The sequence below is a fragment of the Bombyx mandarina genome, chromosome 13 (assembly GCF_030267445.1).
Source record: "Bombyx mandarina strain Sakado chromosome 13, ASM3026744v2".
In the NCBI taxonomy this organism is placed as follows: Eukaryota; Metazoa; Arthropoda; class Insecta; order Lepidoptera; family Bombycidae; genus Bombyx; species Bombyx mandarina.
The window spans coordinates 6,869,431-6,891,970 of record NC_143220.1 but is presented as its reverse complement, the minus strand read 5'-3'; the positions used below and the strand labels follow the sequence as shown (position 1 = coordinate 6,891,970).

Here is a 22,540-nt window from a genome sequence, read left to right as displayed (position 1 = left end):
CTCTGTTAATATGAACAATAAGTCAGCCGGCACACCTGCGTCGTGCAGTCTTAATCGCAGTCGAACGCTCGCGAGTACATCGGACGATTTCTAGCCTATATTATTATGTACATTTTACTTATAAGTATAAGAGCCATAGTATTTGTTTTTTGGACTAGATTGGTGAATGAGACCTCGACTCACCTGGTATTCTTCAGTAATCACAGTACGGAGACATCAAAAACTGAATGGAATGAATGACTGTCTAATTTGAGACACAATTTTGAGGTCTGCTCAGAAGTACACAGAATAGTTTTTACTGGTGCGTCCGATAACACAGGCCGTCGCCACTAATATTTGAATGCACAGTGATCTTACGTTGGGAAATTCATTTGCGAGCAAGTAATATGTACGTATTTATAATAATATATAAAAAAGCTAATTATCTGATTGCGGGATACAAGCCACGGTTTAGGCACATGGCGCGGTAAGATACTACTGGTGTTTTATCTTTTAGGTTATGATGATATTAATTTACTACGAACTTTATTAGTTTGTTTATTTGCCTACTAGGCAGACATATTTGTAGGCAGTGATTGAGCAATGCTGATGTCCACGCGCGACGATAATCACATACCATCAGGTGGGTTGTATGCTCATCTGCCTAAAAAGGCAATGAAAAATGGAATTCATGTTTAGTTCAACCCGCCTAATGGAGAGTGGCCACAAACCTTCACGATTAATAGAAATGTCGGAAGCATAGCTGAACAGTTGCCTAAGGCTTATGACCCTCCAGTGTTGGATAGTACCGTAGGTAGATCTCTGGAAACGGAAAGCCTAGTGGTTTCAGGTGGTCTATTGAATTCTACTCCGGAGGCAAGTGGAACTATAATAAATATAAGCAGATCGTCTGATTTCTCCACGGAATAGACGGCTTAAAACACGAACAGAATCAAAATTCGTATGCTGCCGTCGCGTGATACTGTTCTGTTCATGTGGTAGCTCTCCGTTATTGTTGAAATAGATAAACGTTAGTTTACGATTAATTTTTATTATCTGATGCCGGTTAAGTATTTTCTTTCAAAAAAATTCCTAACAAAATTCGCTCGCAACAAAGAAGATTTTCTTGTAGCGGGATAAAAAAAAAAAACGAAGCATCCAAAGGCGTTTTCGCATTGGCTTAGCGATTCCTCCGCCAATTGCACCCGGATGGGTATTCAAAGCGATCGCGCCATTCAAAGATCACGTTCTGTTGGACTGCGAGCTGAGTCATAAACGAAAGCGATTTAGATGAGTAAAATATAATTATCTATTTCGTATCACGATCATTTTCTTCTTATTACGCAAACAGTGAATCTTGCTACCAAGAATTTCAAGATAGTTTTGCATTCCAAATAATATGTAACAAAAACATTCGCATAGCTGGTTCCACGAGAACGGGAATATCAATTATGGGCCCTTTCTGTATGAAAATCAGTAGTTAAATGGAAATAAGTAGTTGGTATTTGGTTAATAACCTTGACTAATTAGACTACGGACCTTTTTATACTTTTCCTTTGTCTTTTATCATGGGTAGCATAAGATTTTCTTCCAATTACGCGAGGACTGTATACCTATATGTACTTTCTATCACAATGAAACTCCTATGTGCTGACTACGGTATTAGAAGAGTTATGGTGGTAGAATCCCTACTCTCTGTTGCTTTTTGCATGCTTTTTACGCCTTGCATGAATATGCCCTTTATAAATGTAGAAGTCGTAAAAGTTTCAGTTGTGACCCGCCACTCTTTCTACTCTTACACCGCGACAGACCTAAAAGAACCTGTGTACTTAACAATGACTCGGAAGCTGAAGATAGACGTCACGGAGACCAGTCGACTCTCATTACTTACAGACGACAACGCCGATTGTTTGATTTTTACTGATATTTTTATGAAGATTCAGAATCACTTACTTTGAATTGGATGAGTATTGTATAGTTTATGTCGACATTTTGACTTGTTGACTAAGTATTTTTTGTTTTTAACACGTAGATGAGTGAACAATATCACGGATTTCGCGTAGATAAAGACTTTAGTCAGTGTATCGAAATAGCTAAATTGAAACCAAATCATTTCAACTAAGCCACAAAAATATTATTCATTTTATTAAAACGTGGTTACCTATCTCTATACGGAAAGCTATTCAAGACAGAAATTTCGAACATAAAAAACCTTGCATATCCTTACCGTTAATGAACACAGCTCTGCATTCAAAGAAACGTGTAATGAAGTTAGCCTCAAAGCATACGTCTGGATTTTTCTAGAAATTTCCTTTTCAAATTCACCTTAGGCCGAATGAATAGATCGGCTTACGAAAGGTAAAGCCTTCAGAATACTACGCTCGAGTTCCTATTTTTTCAATTGGAGAATATTTAAAGTACGCATGAAAGTGATTCGCTTTCTGAAGCCGGTACGAAGTGAAACGAAATTGGAGTTTTTTTATACGACTTTTAATTGGGTCGGCATGATGTGTAATCATTTTAATTGCCTAACTTAGAGTACAATTCTTCAACTATCCATCTGTCTCGTGTGGAAGGAAATAGGTCCCAAGCAATGCGCTCCGCCTTCGGTCCATAAAGACCACCACCTGGCCCGTGACACGAGGAGCGAGGTGGTGGATGGTGACAGGATGGTTGGAAGTTCCCCATCTACGCATCTTATTCTGTACTTTTGCTTCTTTGCGCCATTTCAAGTTGTATCTCAAGAGAAACCGCATGTTTATTGACAGTCTGTTTAATGCTAGGAGGAATTAGTTTTAGCCTAGAGGCCTCTCCAGTTTCACCAGAACTGGTGGGCGAGCACGAGCTAAGCCAGACGGGGTGCGATTAGCTTACAGCTGCTCGAGCGCCTCCGAAGGAAACCTAACAGCTCAAGGGGGGGTGTCTCGCGAATGAGAAAATTCGATGAGAAACTTAGTGGGCTGATGTCATGGGCTCGGGACGTTCCCCCCACCAATTGCTTCAACTATAACTATAAATTGTGTAAGTGCATCTCTTCCGATCTATAATAGTACGTATTTTGGTGGCGAAATAGGATAGATGTAAGTATATTTATTTTAAACATGACTGAGTGTTGGCGGCAAATATTAAAAATCCATAAAATCATCTCTAGAAATTGAGGACTAAAATATTTTCTTTTTGTTCACAGATAATCGAATTTATCAGAAATCTTCATAAAAGGTAAGCTGTCATACACTACACTATTGAACTTAGATTTTCTAACCATATGCCGCATTAGCTTTTTTTTGTGTTCTTCCCGAAGCCAATGAGCAATGGTAAACACTTACCACTGAATGCGCCAATTGGATCTGGTTTCGACCTCAATTTAACATAAATCTAAAGATGATAGTCTCCTTATGTTCACAGTTCTTAATTCATTAGAATAAAACTTCGTTTACAAAAAAAAACGGTATTATTTATTCGTAATTAAAGATATGTAATTGCTTTCAACTATTTTCTTGCGTCAAGTTCAGTGCACCCGAGCTCACACTTTACTCGCGCGAAAAACAGGGGCTCTTAAACAAGCGTTTTAGCAATTTGTTATTAAACAAATTAATTACTTAGTATTTGTAGTAGGCTTTAGTTAGATTTTTCGTAGTCCGATTCGATTTTTAAAAATATATATCCCCCAATACTATTTAAAAGTAAGTGTCAAGCTATTCTAATTTAATTAAAATTTAGCGTCAATATCATATTCCATCATTCGCCATTATCACACATAATTCATCATTATTCAGCAAAAACAACGCACTGCCTTACTGCCACACTGCATACGGTATAAGTATATGATAATGAAGGCCTGACTTTCCGTCATGTAGGCAGGCATAGCTCGAAAAAGTGATTTGACGATTTTCAGCTAAAACTTAACGAAGTGAAACTTAATAAAGCTGAAAATGAACTAAACTAAAATTCAATGAAACAATCGAAATATTTCTTTCAAATACATAGGTTACCTTTTTTTTTATATTCCATCTTGTGAATGACTCATCTGATACAATTCATTTCTTTATACACAGTTTTAAGATTTAAAGATTAAATCTGTTTAAATATTGCTTCAGTTCAGAAGGATGAAAAACATTTTAAACGCGTAAATAAAAATAAAAGCGTTTTTAGTGGCTGCAGATTTTAAAATTTTCTCACTAGACTGACTCGAAAATTTATCAGCATTCCACCCACTTAAATAATTTCTTAAAGGGCGCCAATTTCTCACCGGTTTTATTGTTAGAGCGTCGTCTGTGAGGCCCTCAACGACGTTAATATCGAATTAATTTTCGTGTTACGCCCCGCTGTTGATTAAACCTTGATTGTGAAATAAATCTCATAGTATTCCGTGTCGACAAGCCTCTCTGATTAAGTGCTCATTGTTGCTTCTAATTGTTTTTCTTGGGGTATTTTCATTTAATAATTTATCGATAGTGATCAGGCGTGATATAGGTATATTGGGTTGTTTCAAATATGGATTCAAGTGACTGTCATTTTGAGTATTATCGAACTTGGCGAACATGCCATTTGTGGTTGTAATTCTTCTAGCATTAAAGCTTCGTATTTTCTTCCTTTCTTCATATCCTATAAACTTAACTGGAGGCAGCGACATGCCTGTAACATTACTGATATCAATAAGCGTAAACCGGGATGCCTCATTGATTCTTATAACAGAAAATTTTTATAGGGCTATCTTACACCAATAAAATCTATATATCTAACTCTAAATAATCTAAATAATATCTCTCTCGGATCGTTTGGAGCCTCTGGGTCTGCGGAGGGACTTCGGTTCCCTCTGTATTTTATACCGTATGTTCCATGGGGAGTGCTCTGAGGAATTGTTCGAGATGATACCAGCATCTCGTTTTTACCATCGCACCGCCCGCCACCGGAGTAGAGTTCATCCATACTACCTGGAGCCACTGCGGTCATCCACAGTGCGTTTCCAGAGATCTTTTTTGCCACGTACCATCCGGCTATGGAATGAGCTCCCCTCCACGGTGTTTCCCGAGCGCTATGACATGTCCTTCTTCAAACGAGGCTTGTGGAGAGTATTAAGCGGTAGGCAGCGGCTTGGCTCTGCCCCTGGCATTACTGAAGTCCATGGGCGACGGTAACCACTCACCATCAGGTGGGCCGTATGGCCGTCTGCCTACAAAGGCAATAAAAAAAAAAAAAAAAATTAGAGTTAAAACAGTAAAAAACAAAGACGGCCACATCACCTACATCAGGCTACTGTTAGGTGTCTTTTTTTGTTTTATGACTTTGGAAATCTCAGTAATATTGTGGGAATGGCGGAAATATGGTTGCGACCCTTCTAAAATCATATTAGACAGGTTTTTAGTGTATAAGTGCTTAATGTTATACAGTAAACTTCCTCTGACAGTTGGTTAGAAATATAATTAAAGCTACTTTTACGGTTTTATCTGGTTAAATCGGCTATACTCTTTATTTCATCTTCCCAAAGATTTGATTGTCTTCCTTTTTTTACGCGCGTACTTGAGTTTACGCGCGTACAGTAAGTACCACTCTGTAATTATTTTGGTCAATTTCACGTACTTCTTTCTCTCTTAAAATAAGAAAATAAATAAATGGTCTACTGTATGCGTAAATTGGTATAATCCGGTCAGAACATCAACCAAAATTCTAATGTTGAACACGTGGTTCCTCATTATCGTATTACCAAACAACAATGTACGTCAGACAACCAGCGGTCTGGCTCAAAGCAATTTAATGAAACACATAGCACGACCATAGTTACACGCACACAATATTCCCCTTTTGAGCTTTCGAAATTTAATAAACGTTTAACACTTCAAAGCGCGAGCTTCGTACAATTTAGCTCAGTCGGTGAAAAACACAGGAGTTTTCGGCTGCGAACGTAATTGGTTTAGGCTACGGCGTTCGGGAGCTTGGGATGGAATGGTTCGAGTGTACCGCCATTATTTTTTCTTATTTTGGCCAGTGAGTGAGTGATTCTCCCCTTTAAGCGCAACCAACGTTCAGGCTCTAGGTTTTTTGAATGAATATGAGGTCGCTTTAACATGACAAATCTATCTGAATTTTGCACAGGCTTTATACATCTGGAGTCAAGGCTGAAAAGTCCCATCATTTCCGTTTTTTTTTAAAGGAATATTAGAATTGACTTCAAAGCCCACATGGTGCCAAATGGCTACAGAAGTACATAGGCACTACAATAAACGCCGCAGCCCTCTTTGGAATGTGAAATCTGAATGGAGTAGAATAGAGGAGAGTCATGGTATCAATACGTGCGATGGAATAACATACCCTAGAACTTATGAGAAATAGAATCAAGAGAGAAATAGACAAAGAAGCTGCTATTAAGGAAGAATGAATACGAAGGACTACTAACAGCTTGAGGTGTGAGAATCAAATAGGTACTCATTTGATTGATAGTGATTTGCCATACTTTATTGGAAAAATTAAATAGATATTTTTAATTTATCCAAACCTCTGAGACTATTTGGTAGGCAAGACTAATTAGCACTGAAAACAGCGATGCCGCGCTTTAAAACGCTTTTAACGCTGAGAACGTAATCACTGGATGAATGCACAAATTATTGCTTTCATTTCTTCCTTATCTTGTTAAGCTTAAAGTTCAGTTTCGTTTATTTTTAGTAAAACCGTATTGTTCACGAAGAATCCGAGCAGATAGCGTCTCGTGTCCTAGATTTTAAGATTTTGACATAATCCTGCAATTTTCATCGAATTCGCGATTTTTCAAGCGCTTCAAGGTGTGATTATTTTTATTTTTTTGTTCATAATTATTTTACCTAATAATTTTCACTGCGGTGTGGCGAATAAACAAATGTACTATGCATTTAAGCAACGGCCTTTTATTTATTGCTTATTTACTACAATAAGCTCACGTCCCGTCTGGTGTTAAGTACTTACTAGAGCAAATATTTTTATTTGATTTTTTTATTTTTATTGCTTAGATGTGTGGACGAGCTCTCAGCCTACCTGGTGTTAAGTGGTTACTGGAGCCCATATACATCTACAATGTAAATATGCCATCCACCTTAAGATATAAGTTCTACCTACCCGTGCGGACTCACAAGAGGTCCTACCACCAGCAATTACGCAAATTATAATATTAATTTGCGGGTTTGATTTTTATTACACGATGTTATTCCTTCACCGTGGAAGTCAATCGTGAACATTTGCTAAGTACGTATTTCATATAAAAATTGGTACCCGCCTGCGGGATTCGAACACCGATGCATCGCAAGATACGAATGCACCGGACGTCTTATTCTTTATGCTACGATGACGATATACACATCGCATCGTCAATCCCGTCATCCACTACGAGACACATACCGCGAAGAAGAACCCTTTTGCCATGGCTTCGCATTTCTAAGGAGTGTCTGTGCAGCCTTCCGTGTTTATTGGGATTTTTGTGGTCGACCTCTCAAGCGGAATTTAGTACCGGAGTCATTAGAACGGATCCCTTGAAAGTTTTGGATCTACAGGGGCCTTCGTTTCTCTCCTTGATTTGTACCGTATAATCAATGAGGGGTGATCTGAAGTATTATTGGAGATGGTCCCGACATCTCAATTATGAAACTAGAGGGAGGAGTTCTAAAAGAACTTGGATGGACTATATGAAAGAGGAGGGTATGGGTTCAGATATGTTGTACTGGAAAGGAGGACATGCTGAGTCGGCCTCACATATTGGAATAAGGGCAGGAAGAAGAAGATCCCGTCATCTTGTTATCGCATCGGTCATTACCAGAGCAGAGTACAACCAAAGAGATTTTTATTTGCGTCGATTTGTGGACGAGCTCACAACCCTCCTGGTGTTAGGTGGTTACCGGAGCCCATAGACATCTACAACGTAAATGCCGCCACCCATCAGGAGATATGAGTTTTAAGGTCTCAGTATGGTCACAACGGCTGTCCCACCCTTTAAAACGAAACGCATTACTGCTTCGCGGCAGAAATAGGCAGGATGAACTCACAAGAGGTCCTGCCACCAGTAAATGAAATTGAAATGAATATACTGAATACATATAGGGATAAATAATGATTACTGTCCATCTTGTTTTATTTGGAGCATTATGCAAAAAAAAACCACAGGGAACGCTTAGTTATGACAATCAGATAAAAAACATTGTCAATAGTTCATGGTGTGAACATAATAATTCAAACAATTTTTATAACTTTCTTTGTCAAATGCACCCTTTCTCTATTTCATGGTTATCTGAATCTTAGAAGTTTGATGAACTATCTTGGAGTACGTCTATCGTGGAATTAATTTTACACTTCACAAGTCAAGGTATTTCCTGGTTCGCGGCAAACTTTCGAGCGGAGCGCCTTACTCAAAAATACCTTCTTGAAGATATTTATTTGTGATCAGTGCGCTGTGTGGTGGCCGTGAGATCACATTCTTCCTATTATCCTTACAGGCTCTGATAAAGACTTCAAACTAGATGGATATTAAACTCTTCGGTTTATTTATGCACTAACATAATCGTAGCCATTAAAAATAAACTAAAAATATATTCCATTTCCAATAACTTTACTGGTGGTAGGGCCTCTTGTGAGTCCGGACGGGCAGCTACCACCGCCCCGCCTATTTCTGCTGTGAAGCAGTAATGCGTTTCGGTTTGAAGGGTGGGGCAGCCGTTGTAACTATACTGTGACCTTAGAACTTATATCTCAAGGTGTGTGACGCATTTACGTTGTAGATGTCTATGGGTTCCAGTAACCACTTAACACCAGGTGGGCTGTGAGCTCGTCCACACATCTAAGCAATACAATAAAAGCAAGTTTGCTGAGTTGTTGTGATCCATGTAAGTTGAGTCTTTGCGCAGTTTTAGTTGGCATTTTGAGATAGGCTTTGTCATAGTACTATGATTATCTGAGGCTTCGATGGTCTATCTATATTGATTTAAATTCTGCTAACAGTGTGTGCAGGCTTGATTTGAGGTTAGAATCTATATCCTCATTAAAAATATTTGGTATTTGCGTCTGCAAATGCTTTTCGTGTACGGTATGTATTTTTGTATGTATGTTTTAGGTATCCATATAATTTAGCTGACAATTTTAGTTTGAGTTTGTTGAGTGATTGCTATGTCACGCAATAGTAATAAGCCGCAACCCTCGACAGTCCCATATACAAAAATAAAAGAAAAACAAACCATTAATATAATGATTTGAGCCTGACAATAAGTTACATTTGTATGTATTGGTGAATTCAGTGGGATAGATACGGAGACGCTGGCTCATCTCAGTCGTTCTACGGGTTATGAAATCGGGTGAGGCGACAGTAAAATATATAATTTAGACCCAGTGCGCCCTTCGTTTGTACCCCACAAAAGACAGAGTAAAAGAGTTGCGGTATACCAATGTTATTTGAATTCGAGATTGCCAACGGCTGAGCCAGAGTTAGTCCTCGTATGGTGTGTAAGTAAAGACGCCAGACAAAAGTTATAACTTAAACTAATCTAAGTTGAACTATTTAATATTGAAATTGTTTAGGTTAAGAAATGCTTAGATTATTAATAAAATTTTATGTATATTAATATGATAAAGTAAGGCAAATGGTATCGTAAATTGGAAAATATATATAAATTGTAAGGAGTTACATACATTCTCAGTACCACTGCTTGGGCTTCGAATCCATCCGAAAATACACGAAGTCAGCGTCGGAACGGTACTTCGATAAAACTATGCGTCATGATAATCGCCTTATCGTTGCCGCCGCTGACTACTCCCCGAATCCTGATCATGCAGGAGCCAGTCACCGTGGACGTCCTAGACACGTCCTTACGGATCCACCAGATCCAACAGCATTAGACGCCTTCAGCTCTAGTGCTAGAAGTAGGCTTAGGGACCCCGGTAACCGTACTCGTCGAACTCGACATAGATCTCGGCGTGGAATCTAACCCATGCATCAGCCCACTGAGTTTCTCACAGGATCTTCTCAGATGGTCGCGATTCCGATCCAATAGTAGATTTATTCACGAAGCACCTGCTCTTGAGTTGTTAGGTCTCCTTTGGAGACGGAGAGGATGCCAGACAGACTGGCGTCGTAACGCGTTACGTAACAAAGCGGGTTACTCTCCTATGACAAAGAAGTTATCACTTCAAAATTTATCCTTTTATAATTTTGCGGGTTTTGATTTTTATTACACGACTAGCTGACCCGGCAGACTTCGTAGTGCCTCAATCGATAAATAAAAGACACATCAAGGGGACACATCAATGGAAAAACAAAATTATTTGTTTTTATATAATTCCGAGCTTTTTTATATTTTCTCACCTTTTACCCTGGACTTCCACGAATAATTCAAGACCAAAATTAGCCAAATCGGTCCAGCCGTTCTCGAGTTTTAGCGAGACTAAAGAACGGCAATTCATTTTTATAGAGATGTTATTCCTTCACCGTGGGAATCAATCGCGAGCATTTGTTGAGTACGTATTTCATTAGAAAAATTGGTACCCGCCTGAGATTCGAACACCGATGTATCGCTCAACGTGAATGCACCGGACGTCTTATCCTTTAGGCCACGACAACTTCTACCTTGTGTAAATGCAGAAAAAGATTTTAGTAATTCTAAAGATTTAGTACTGAAAATAGGTTATGTTTGTCATTTATGCAATAACGTTTGAAATTAGCAAATAAAAAGAAACTAGAACTACGTTTCAGTTAAAATAACTGATTATACTAAGTTAAATCCAGTACTGAGATCACTGGTCTCACTCCACTAAGCGACCGGGTACTGAGTGCCAACTTATTGTATTAGACATAGTAAATTTTCGTAAGACGCACGTGCTCTCAATGATCGCGGGGTAGGAGGCGGTTTTGAGCAGCCCCGAGGGGTTTTAATTTCACACGTGTTCGTTTGCGGTCGTTTTTGGTTGTAAACCTGTCAAAGAGACGACACTAGTCAAAGTATAACACACCACAAAACCAAGTTTTGTAACGGGACCAAGTTTTATGACCCAGCTAAGCTTTCCGGACATTGCAATATTAAAATAATAAATTTTAAAAGAGAAACAAATCGTTCAGAACCAATTTACCTTATTGTTCGCTTTGATATCTTGTTTATTTTACGACGCTTCCTAAAGTTACATTTTAATAATAATAATAATAATAATAAACATTTATTCCAAACACAAATTAAGTACAAAAAATAAATAAAAAAGATAACAAAAATAACGAGGCTTGGAAACGGTTACCGGCTCAGCAATGCCTAACAGTAACGAAACAATCGGTACTGCGGCGCTGATCATCCGCCGGCACCTGCGGAGTGACGCGCACACCAGCATCAGACCGACCAATACACAACATTGTAAAATATATTAAAAAATAAAAAGAACATGAATAATAAAAATAATAAAACAGTAATGAAAAGGACAACAAAATGACATTATTAAATTAATTAAATAAAAATTTTGGATGACTACTGATCTATTTTTGCTTAATATTGCTTGAAGCTGGTAAATAAAGGAAAACTATGTATATTACGCTTCGAGAGAGCAAGCAAAGACAGTAAGGCAATCGCCGTCAAAGTTTTAAGTAAAAATAATTATGGATACTTATTAAGTTGTCAAGGTAAACATATTTTGTTTTAAACATATTATGTGTGTGCAATCTAAATTTTGTCATGCATGACAGATAATTAGTTATGGTCTAATTAAATTTTAGCATGGTTATTATTCATCTCCTCCTTTAATACATCGCGATGAAAATTCAAAAGCATGTTATAGAAACTCATTAACGCAACTTCCTGTAACGTGTTTTATTTTTTAATTTAAACTTATCAGTATTCAGTGAGCGAATTCTATCTACGTTCTAATTCTGAGACAGCTCAAATTCAATGTTGTGATCGGCATCGAGACGAGAGTCTGCCGGCGCAGATGTTTAATTATCAGCCCCGATTACAGACAACTCGTAGACAAGTTGTCCCATTGCTGTGTGTGGTCCATGTGTTAGCGAGTCAGATTGTACCATAAAAATAATAAATTTAAAATGAGACATGCTTAAAGTGGACGCAAGACTAACTTACTCATCAGACAAATAATTAAATTATAGTGGAATAAATTTTGCACGTGAATTATTTAATGTTATGTTCTTCGATAATGTCCTGTATACATTTGTTTCAAATGATTATTCACTATTAGTTTCAGCTTCTATAATGAAGGGCATACTACGTAATAATTAATTGATTGGGAATTAGTTTGATGCAAATTTGACCTTGAGATATAAATATTATATGTTTGTTATAACGGCCGTCCTCTGGTGCTAAAACTCCTAGAGAATGAACCAATTACCCTTGAAAAATCAAAAATCGACAGAATGATATACGAAAAAAAATAATGAAATAGGGTACAGGAGTTGGAATAAAAATTTAAATCTCTGTATATTTTAGTAGAACAAAAGAGCATACATTATTGGATACAAAAACTATAAACAAATTAAAATCAGAACGGGTCTTAAAAACTTCAAAAGATAAATTAAAATCAGAAAATAAAAACAATTACGATCGCATGTATGATTAAAAATATAACTAAAATGATCTACTGGTGGCGGTTTTTGGCAGTAGGACGACTTGTGAGTCCGCACGGGTAGGTAGCACCACCCTGCCTATTTCTACCGTGAAACAGTAACGCATTTCGATTTGAAGGGTGAGGCAGCCGTTGTAACTATACTGAGACCTTAGAATTTGTATCTCAAGGTGAGTGGCGGCATTTACGTTGTAGATGTCCATGTGCTTCGGAAACCACTTAACACCAGGTGGGCCGTGAGCTCGTCTATCCATCTAAGAAAAAGAAAAAAAAACATGTGGCACTCGGGGAATGCCGCGGTAAAACTATTGCATAGCATTTGTTTCTCAACTTATGCAATTATAATTAGATAATAATAATTTAATATTAAAACAATCATAAAATAGGACCACGCTATATTTATAAAGATTAACTTAAGCAAAACATTAACTGTCCCCTTCACACTCATAAGCTAGACCGCGCGGGAGAGAGATGGACAGACTTTTCATGCGCATGCAGTGCGAAGTCACACCGCGCGCTTATTCACAAACACTACACAAGCGCAACGTGTGAATGTGTTGAACGCGAGCTACATGGTAGGCGGAGTGGGGGGTGTTAGGTTTTATTTTCGCTACGAAATTTTTTGATTCCGTCGCCGCGCTCAAAGCCCGCGATAAGCTATGGAATAGCTTAAAAATTTAAAATGTTACGTAACTAAAATTGTTATATTTTCCAAACATTTATGCCGAACACGGGCCCGCCTACAGTGGAACCACACACCCCGTCTCGCCAGCTGACCGCGGCGTACATAAATTCCGACACAATATTTCGCTGTCGTCCGCATCGAAATTTCGATAACAATACGTGCACATGTCACAATTTTAGTTTGTTTATTGCAATGCTCCCTTTGTTTGTTGTAATTAACGTCGCCATTTTGAATTTCATTCCCGTATTTCACTTGTTCCTGTAGAGTAATGACGAGAATGTTTGTTAAGTTGAAACTGTAGGTCTGGTTATTGTAGTTAAGTTAATTTTGGATGTATTCCGGTTAACCTTATTACCACGCTTACCTTATTGGAACCTTGCTACCTACCTCAGACGAGTCGATACCGCCATCCTGTCTACTTCTGCGACGTACACATTTTGGTAACAGTTTGATGTAAGTTCCCATCATAAAATACATTTGAGGTGCTATTTATTACCTATGGCGTGTTATCGGCTCGACTCGACTCGTTTTATCTTAAAATTTGGGACCGCATCAGCATTGAAGGGTATAGTTTCTTGGGTATCGTAATTCCCACTTGATGCGAAATGTACGATTGCGTTACATGATTAAGTTACATCGCAGCAATCATGCGGTCGGTGCTACCCAAACTTCCGGTCCCGGTCCCGGTCCCGGTCACCGTCTTCGTCGAACCCGTCGCTTGCGACGAAGGGCTCGACGAGCGAATTACCCATAGACACAGCCCACTGAGTTTCCCGCCGGATCTTCTCAGTGGGTCGCGTTTGCGATCCGGTGGTAGATTCTGCGAAGCACTGCTCTTGCTAGGATCATTGTTAGCAACACTCCGGTTTGAGCCCCGTGAGCTCACCTACACACGTTAGGGTGAAGCTGAAATAGCCTCTCAAAGCTATCAGCACAGGTAGGAAAAAGAAAAAAAAAACCCGAACTTCAAGTAATAAAAACATAAATAAACTAAATAGGATTAAACTATTAACAAAAATAAATTATTTCAGGCCGTCTTCGTCAGATAAATCGTAACTTGAATCGCTAGAGTTAAAAAAAAAACAGTCACAAAGTGTAAAATTACTAAACAGATAACTCAAAGTAATTTATCACGTGACGTCCAGCAGCACCCCTGGCGGCGACCCCCGGTACTAAATCACGAGTGAAACGACAAGAATTATCAAATAGCTCAAGATAATGAAAACATAACTTTTTCCTGCTCCGGTTTTTTTTTAAATCGAGGGTGAAATTATGCTGACTCTTTTATGTTTATGCAGAATGTTATCTTCCCGCAGCAATTATTGGAACGCTACTTCTAACATACCACGTTCTGCTTTGTTGTTTGAATATTCAGTGACCACTGGTGGTAGGACCTCTTGTGAATCCGCACGGGTAGGTACCACCACTCTGCCGTGAAGCAGTAATGCGTTTCGGTTTGAAGGGTGGGGCAGCCGTTGTAACGAAACTTGAGAGCTTAGAACTTATATCTCAAGGTGGGTGGCGCATTTACGTTGTAGATGTATATGGGCTCCAGTAACCACATAGCACCGGGTGCGCTGTGAGCTCATCCACCCATATAAGCAGTAAAAAAAAACCTACCTTACCACCGGGCTTAAGTTCGTTTCTCGGTCGCGTTAATATTTTTTATAAATATTTTGTAGTCAAACTATTTTTTTCTCCTACCTCAGGTGCTGGAAACATAATAATATACATGACAAGAAAAATACCCCGAATACTAAAATATCTGACAATAAAATAAGGTGTTCATTAGTTTGTTAGCATCTCTGTTTGCTCAACTGATAACAGACTAAAGTCTCATACGGCTTTAAGTAAATCCATTGTGACGTGATTTAAGTTATCGTAAAATCGAAAAATGATTAGTCGAGATAAAAGTTTCCATACATTGATATACACATACAAAATTAAATATATTGTTGATTATCTCGTCAACCGGGATCCTTGGTGACAGGGATCAATTTCTGATCGAAGTCAGTATCTTTGTATATACATAGTCAGGTCATAAATTCTGTCACATGTTTAATGTAAAATAATTGAAACAAGTTTATTCATTATGTAACCATTCATATACTAAAATGAACTTAACAAAACATAGATTCTTATGACACTAAAGTTTATTCAAAATTTCCTCCGTGATTTTGAATACAGGCCTTCAATCTGCGCGGCCAGTCGTCTATCGCAGCACGAACGAGGTCCATGTCAATATCGGCGGCTGCCTTAATCAAGGATGTCTTGAGTGACTCCAAATTGGGATGAGGCTTTGAGCACGCCTTTTCCTCCAAGTGTTGCCATATCTTGTAATCTAACGGATTCAAATCTGGACTGGAGGAGGGCCAGTCTTCGTGCCGGATGAAGTCGATTTCACGCGCCGCCAGCCAGTCTTGTGTGCTCTTCGCTCTATGAGCTGGCGCCGAATCTTGTTGGAATACCCAGTGCCTGTTATTGAACATGGTATGAGAAACAGGTTCCACAAGGTTCGTCAGGACTGTATTTTGATACACGACTGCATTCGTTTTTACACCTTTCTCACAAAAATGTACCTCTGTTAAGCCCCAATAAGAAACTCCCAACCATACCATGAGCGAGGATGGAAAATGACCTCGTTGGACACGCGGAATACGGTTGCTCGCTTCTTTATTACTGTGTGCGTACACCTTATCATTTTTTTTGTTGTAGCTCTCTTCTACGGTAAAAATTTTTTCATCCGAAAAAAGAATTTCCCGATATTTTTTTCCCGCGTACCGCTTCAACAAAGCGCGGCATCTCTTCAGTCTCAGGTCCATTAGACGAGCATTCAAACGATTTCCTGTTTTTCTTCGATTTGCCCGAAGCCCTAAGTCTTCATTTAACACCCTTTTCACCGTGGTTCTGCTTAACCCCATCTGAAGGGCCAACAGTTTCTGCTTACGTTTGGGATTTCTTTGAATTCGCGCCTTCACAGCTTTTATCACTGCTGGAATCCTAACAAACCGAGGGCGACCACTTCTTGACCTGTCATCTACACTAGAGTCTTCATTGTATCGTTTGATGGTACGATAAACGAATATTTTGGTTATATTCAAATTTTTCAGTATGTTAAAAATTTGAATTGGCGCGTAACCGCAACGATGCAACGCAATAACTGCAACACGGTCTTCTTTAAGCGTTCACTCCATATTTAAAAATGAGTAAAATTCTAAATGTATACTATTTTTATTTTCATGAACAATTCGAAATTCGGGTTCAATAAACTTTTTTGTGGCCAGCATTCTAAAAGAAAAGTTTTTACTGTGTGACAATACTTATGACCTGACTACGTATATATATATTTTTACATTTTGGTCCTGGGTGTATTGTGTGCAGCACAGAAGAATGAGACTGTCCAAAATAAGTAACTCGAAGTCCATTTATCAGTGTAATGGATTTTCCTTTCGTGCAACAAAAATCAATTATTATTTCAAACGCATTGCATATTGTTTATGTAAAAGTACTAGTCACAACTAAAATATCACAAGTCCAGTGCCATAAAAATGCAGTTAAATGACCCCAGGAATTTCCAGAAACAAACAAACCAATCACAGTTACCGTAGAAATAAAATAAATTTCCATAAGGCATTAACTTACTCCCCACTACAGTTTGCCCAAAGGTAATTGCCTTATTCCCATTTAGGCCATAAACCCATTATGGCCCGTACTTCACGGGCTTATTGCCCGGCAGAATGAAAACTGCGGGCTGTTATAAAAATGTCGGCTCGGAAGGAAGTTCATCGACACAGGTCGGGTAATAACGGCAAGCCAACTATTATGAGAAACTTTGACACGTGGAGGAAGGAATTATTTTATAGATAGCGACTCGTTAGTAGATGTGGCAGTTTCTACATTGTGGAAGTTTTTAGGACTTTGATTTGTTCTGTATTTTATACCGTATGTTCAATGAGAAGTGGTCTGAAGAATTGTTTGAGAGGATTCCGTTTTCTCATTCAATTATCGCACAACCCACCTCCACATGAGCGCTGTGTTTATTAAATTTGTATTTCTTGAGATCATTTCTGTTACATAGTATTCGTCTCTGGGATTAAACTGCTTTCTTCTAACGACGTTTTTTTAAAATTCTCAGTAGTACGCAGTAAGGTCGGCTGTGCCCCAAAGTTGCTGATGCCCGTGAATGACAATCATTTTCTGTTAAGTGGATTGTGTGCTTATAGTTAAAAACAATCTTCACATTATCTACTTTTTTATTGCTAATATTGCTGAACGATGTGGCATTAAGTGAAGCACGGGAGATCGTTTTCATGACGTTAGAGAAATCAGGTCGAAATCCTAATTGTGTTGCCTATCCTACCCTTCAACTATTCTGAAGTAACGCTGGCAGGAAACCCATAGCAAATTTCATTTTTTTTATTGCTTAGATGGGCGAACGAGCTCACAGCCCACCTGGTGTTAAGTGGTTACTGGAGCCCATAGACATCTACAACGTAAATGCGCCACCCACCTTGAGATATAAGTTCTAAGATCTCAGTATAGTTACAACGGCTGCCCTACCCTTCAGACCGAAACGCATTACTGCTTCACGGCAGAAATAGGCGGGGCGGTGGTACCTACCCGCGCGGACTCACAAGAGGTCCTACCACCAGTAAAAAATCATTTACAGACAATGAATATTTTTGAGCGTATCGTGTGTTGCAATGACGATAACTTAGTTTGTATCCACTACCATGGTCAAAGCGTACTTTAATCCGCCTGAAGTAATTTGATGGCCTTCAACAGATATCTTAATATTTTAAATTATGAAATGCCGTATCCACAACTTTTCAATTCCATGTAGCCTTCCTCCAAGTGGTTGTTCATTACACCTCGCAGACGAGGTAATAGCAGGGCCGACACACGCGAGCATAACATCTTAATTTATTGAACGAAACTAATGAAATTCCACAGTGAAATTATTGTGCGAGACAGCCCTGCGCTCGCCGTTTTCGCGCGAAAGGGTTTATATAGATCTTAATGGTTACTTTAATTATTTCAAAATTAAAGATGGTTCGAGCGTTTCGTAGTTGAGTCTATGAGCTATATAATATAAACGTTTCAGTCTTTGCTAATGTTTGTTCTTGCTTGTATTTATGCTTGCTTGCTTGGTTCTACCGTGCGAGTGTAACAGTAATTCAAATCGTGTAAGTAGGAATGAAATTTCCTAAGGAAATAAGTATTTGCTTCCATGGTGAAGAAACAATTTGGTGTAATGAAAATTATAAATTTATATAATCGTGCGTGATTAGCGTGGTGTGAACATGTGATGCGTAGAGAGAAGATACATGTGCCTAGGAGATGTATGGAAATGTTAGTGAATTATTGGGGAGGAAGAGGTCGACCGAAGAAGACATTGGATGGTGTGTGTGAATGACGATATGAGAGAGAGAGAGGAGTGAGTTGAGATGTCGGCAGATAGAAAAGAATGGAATAGAAAAAATCGCTGTGCTGACCTAGTGGGATAAGGTGAAAGAAAAGAAGAAGACATAATTACTAGTATTAGGGCATGTTGTTAGCCTGTACGGATATATGCCACCGTCCTACGTATTCCTGTCATCCCATAGACACAGCTCACTGAGTTTCTCGCCGGATCTTCCTAGTGGGTCGCGTATCCGATTCGGTGGTATATTCTGCGAAGCACTGCTCTTGCTAGGGCCAGTATTAGCAACACTCCCAGTTTGAGCCCCATGAGCTCACCTACACGTCAAGGAGAAGCTGAAATAGCTTCTCAAGGCTATCAGCATAAGTAAGAAAAAAAAAAAAAAAAAGTGCCACAAGGCAGTTAGTTATGATTCGAACAATCCATATGCAATGAGATTGAACCTTCCACTTTATGTCTAAGAATGCACGTTTGGATTATTTACATTGTGGTTGCTATGGTCCCTCCAGCACAGAACAAGAGAAGCAATTCGATCTGCCATAATAAACAGTAATTGCATATCGGTACATACCATCTAAACTAAACTGGAAAATGGCTCTGCTAATCCAACTTTGCCTTTTACAAACTTCTGCTACAATAAAGCAATGCCGAAATTTCAAATTCTATATTTTCACTCGTAAAATAATTATAATACATTTCACTTCACAATTTATAAATATAGTTGTAACGAGATTACTTCGGTAAATAACAAAGTTTAATGTTACACGTTTCGCAGATACAAATAAGACATCGCAACGTTAATTCTTAAGTGAAGAAACAATATCTTTCTAACGAATCGAGAGATGTAGGCTTAATTAAAATTTTCTTCTCAACAATGATGTCTCAGCGAAATGCCGCCTAAAAGTGGGGTGCTGGAATGTCAAGTCAAAAGCTTGGCGCGTGTTGTAAGCGGTGAATGGTTTCTTCACGTATCTCGATTAAGAACGATCGCATGACTACTATGTATATGTCAGAGAAGCCACAACTATTAACACCATTGTCAGACATCGTAGGGGCGAATAAGGTGATCAAGCTAAGATAAATATTGATTACACCCATGACGGGAATAGGATGGGAACGGATTCCTTTCGGGAGATGACTATCAAGTAAATTTATCGACACGACATTGACAACCATAGACAAGCAACCTGCACTGACATTGACGTTTGGAAAGTTTGACTATTGATAGGCTGAATGTTCTCACGAGTGAACATTCGGTTCATGTAATATCTTGCTATATTGATTACGCGTTGCGAAATACATAACACTAGATAGGCCATGAGCTTGTACGCATCGATTTTAAAGAAAAATAGTGGGTATCATTCTGGTAATACCAATCGTCAACGTATCACGCAGATTACTCAGTAAGTGGTCTTTGTTGATTACATCATAATATAGGGGAACCTTTGACATCATTATATTTGCGACTCTTTTAAATTATAGCCTTGCATCAAAAGTAATAAAAAATTTATACATAGCTTCACTCTTGTACCAAGCACCAGAGCCCTCTAAGTTGAAGCGGAATAAACAGTGAATTTTGATGATAAGTTATTTTAAGAAACGGAATAAATGCAACAGAGTCAGAGTGAAGGGGAGGAAATGCTAACTTGCACATTTTTTTTCTCATCGATCTAATTGGTCACGTAATATTGTTCTAATTAAATCCGAAATCTTTTGTTAAAGAAAACTAATGAATAAATAACCATCAAGAGATTTGATTTATAAATGGTATAATTTTTTCTGTTATTACTTACTTAAGTAAGTGGACTTATGAAAAAATGGGTGAAGAGTGGCTGGTAAGAGGTGGATGTGGAGAGCCAAAGACCGGGCTTGGTAGTGTGGATTGGGAGAGGCCTAAGTCCAGCAGTAGCCGACTGTAGGCTGATGATGATGATGATGCTGATGATGTGAAAAAAACGCTGCTTTATAAACTACGAAACAATTTTATTCATTACCAACAAAAAAAACTTCAGAATTGAATTGTTTGCAAAACTTTCTGAAGAGTCTTCAATCTCGTCAAATGACAAGGCATCCAAAAGCTTAAGATTCATAAACTGTCTAATTAAAGCTCAAAGCTCCAAGTTACTCGACACTGGAAAGATTTTGATTAATCGCCGGATAATGACTTGTGGGGTTCGAATCGAACAACTTTAAATTTTCAATTTTTAGTTTATGAAAATTTATTGTCTTAAGTTTAAGTTTCAACTAAGATATTAAACTAGTCAGTGGTTTGGTTTAATTTTGTTTTGCAACTTTTTAAAGTCGAGTACGGGCACACAAACTTCGTGCCGGTCAGTTGCTCAATTCGTATAAGTATTATACTTTATAAATGTATGTATTTTTACGAATGATTTTCACAATTAATCGCTCAATGAAATCAAAACCGCATTATATAGAAAGTCGAATGTTTGCTCGTACCGTAATGCCGACTCGATACAGTTTGTTTAATGGAATAACTTATGACTATAAACAATGAAATACTAAATATTTACTGGTGGTAAATATTTACTGGTGGGTGGGGCAGCCGCTGTAACTATACTTGAGACCTTAGAACTTACATCTCAAGGTGGGTGGCGCATTTAAATCGTAGATATCTATGGACTCCAGTAACCACTTAACCCCAGGTGGGCTGTGAGCTCATCCACCAAAAATCATCTCTGCTTGAACTAGGTGATAAAACCTGTATCTCAAGCAGCAGTGCTCCTTGTACAAACAATACAACAGCTTTACTTCAGATACACAAAAAATAATAGTTTGAAAAAACTAACAAAATTATTCGAGTATACATGTTTTATTATGATTTTTTTATTGATAAGAAAAAGAAAAAAAAACTACTTTGCAAAGCTATCAACTTTATTTTATTTACGATGATTTATAAAAAATATAATATAATAATAATATAACTAGTCAGGTCATAAGTATTGTCACACAGTAAAAACTTTTATTTTAGAATGCTGGCCACAAAAAAGTTTATTGAATTCGAATTTCGAATTGTTCATGAAAATAAAAATGTATACTTTTAGAATTTTACTCATTTTTAAATATGGAGTGGACGCTTAAAGAAGACCGTGTTGCAGTTATTGCGTTGCATCGTTGCGGTTACGCGCCAATTCAAATTTTTAACATACTGAAAAATTTGAATATAACCAAAAGATTCGTTTATCGTACCATCAAACGATACAATGAAGACTCTAGTGTAGATGACAGGTCAAGAAGTGGTCGCCCTCGGTCCGTTAGGACTCCAGCAGTGATAAAAGCTGTGAAGGCGCGAATCCAAAGAAATCCCAAACGTAAGCAGAAACTGTTGGCCCTTCAGATGGGGTTAAGCAGAACCACGGTGAAAAGGGTGTTAAATGAAGACTTAGGGCTTCGGGCATATCGAAGAAAAACAGGACATCGTTTGAATGCTCGTCTAATGGACCTGAGACTGAAGAGATGCCGCGCTTTGTTGAAGCGGTACGCGGGAAAAAAATATCGGGAAATTCTTTTTTCGGATGAAAAAATTTTTACCGTAGAAGAGAGCTACAACAAACAAAATGATAAGGTGTACGCACACAGTAGTGAAGAAGCGATCAACCGTATTCTGCGTGTCCAACGAGGTTATTTTCCATCCTCGCTCATGGTATGGTTGGGAGTTTCTTATTGGGGCTTAACAGAGGTACATTTTTGTGAGAAAGGTGTAAAGACGAATGCAGTTGTGTATCAAAATACAGTCCTGACGAACCTTGTGGAAACTGTTTCTCATACCATGTTCAATAACAGGCACTGGGTATTCCAACAAGATTCGGCGCCAGTTCATAGAGCGAAGAGCACACAAGACTGGCTGGCAGCGCGTGAAATCGACTTCATCCGGC

The 22,540-nt window shown here is 38.4% G+C and overlaps 1 protein-coding gene across 1 annotated transcript in view; it reads left to right on the top strand.

The window, feature by feature from the left end:
* Positions 1-22,540, top strand: part of Ten-m (teneurin transmembrane protein Ten-m) — a 774,430-nt gene that overhangs the window by 82,131 nt on the left and 669,759 nt on the right. Inside the window, exon 3 of the mRNA XM_089732319.1 lies at positions 3,167-3,198. The gene's annotated coding sequence lies outside the window, so the exon portion shown is untranslated. The remainder of the gene's footprint in view (positions 1-3,166; positions 3,199-22,540) is intronic.